Consider the following 1127-nt stretch of genomic DNA (forward strand, 5'->3'; position numbering starts at 1 on the left):
CTCCTCCAGATATACCGCCGGGCAGCCAGCCAGGACACCGGGCTCTGCCCAACAGACGCGAACCGAGGCCCCGCGGAAGGACAGGCTGCGCACCCCGGGCCGTAGGCCGGCACCCAGCGGGTCGCGACGTCCTACTAGGGGAGAAGTGCGGCCCACCGCACACCGGAACGGCCCCACCCCGCGGCGAGTGGAAAGGCAACCGGACACGACCCCGCCGCGGATTGCTCCGCGCGGGCGGCCGGCCCCAATCTGCCGAGGGCGGAGGCCAGTGGCCGGATGGGCGTGAATCTCACCCGTTCGACCTTTCGGACTTCTCACGTTTACCCCAGAACGGTTTCACGTACTTTTGAACTCTCTCTTCAAGTTCTTTTCAACTTTCCCTCACGGTACTTGTTCGCTATCGGTCTCGTGGTCATATTTAGTCTCAGATGGAGTTTACCACCCACTTGGAGCTGCACTCTCAAGCAACCCGACTCGAAGGAGAGGTCCCGCCGACGCTCGCACCGGCCGCTACGGGCCTGGCACCCTCTACGGGCCGTGGCCTCATTCAAGTTGGACTTGGGCTCGGCGCGAGGCGTCGGGGTAGTGGACCCTCCCAAACAACCACATGCACGACAGGCGGCAGCCTGCGGGGTTCGGTGCTGGACTCTTCCCTGTTCGCTCGCCGCTACTGGGGAATCCTTGTTAGTTTCTTTTCCTCCGCTTAGTAATATGCTTAAATTCAGCGGGTAGTCTCGCCTGCTCTGAGGTCGTTGTACGAGGTGTCGCACGCCACACCGCCAGCCGGCTGTGCACGCTACCGAGTAAGTACCCGGTATGCGAACCGCCAGGCGACGGGCGCGCATCGCACGTTTAAGGAGACGCGGCCGGCCCCACAGGCGGCCACGACACTCCCAGGTCTGCGAAGCGGGGCAACGCCGCGCGCTTCAGTATACGTAGCCGACCCTCAGCCAGACGTGGCCCGGGAACGGAATCCATGGACCGCAATGTGCGTTCGAAACGGTCGATGTTCATGTGTCCTGCAGTTCACATGTCGACGCGCAATTTGCTGCGTTCTTCATCGACCCACGAGCCGAGTGATCCACCGTCCTGGGTGATCTTTTCGTAGTTTCCACTATCTCTTTCAA

At 62.3% G+C, this 1127-nt stretch overlaps 2 non-coding genes across 2 annotated transcripts in view; both read right to left on the reverse strand.

Moving 5' to 3' along the window:
• The window catches only part of LOC126435486 (large subunit ribosomal RNA), a 4217-nt gene extending 3465 nt beyond the window's left edge, over nt 1-752 (reverse strand). Inside the window, exon 1 of the ribosomal RNA XR_007579972.1 lies at nt 1-752. This exon is cut by the window's left edge and continues 3465 nt beyond it. This is a non-coding gene — a ribosomal RNA (large subunit ribosomal RNA).
• Nucleotides 753-940: 188 nt separating this feature from the next.
• LOC126435476 (5.8S ribosomal RNA) lies at nt 941-1096 on the reverse strand. The gene has a single exon (XR_007579963.1). It is a non-coding gene; the product is annotated as a 5.8S ribosomal RNA (ribosomal RNA).
• Between the last annotated feature and the right edge of the window lie 31 nt (nt 1097-1127).

Source organism: Schistocerca serialis, unplaced genomic scaffold, assembly GCF_023864345.2.
Source record: "Schistocerca serialis cubense isolate TAMUIC-IGC-003099 unplaced genomic scaffold, iqSchSeri2.2 HiC_scaffold_1208, whole genome shotgun sequence".
In the NCBI taxonomy this organism is placed as follows: domain Eukaryota; kingdom Metazoa; phylum Arthropoda; class Insecta; order Orthoptera; family Acrididae; genus Schistocerca; species Schistocerca serialis.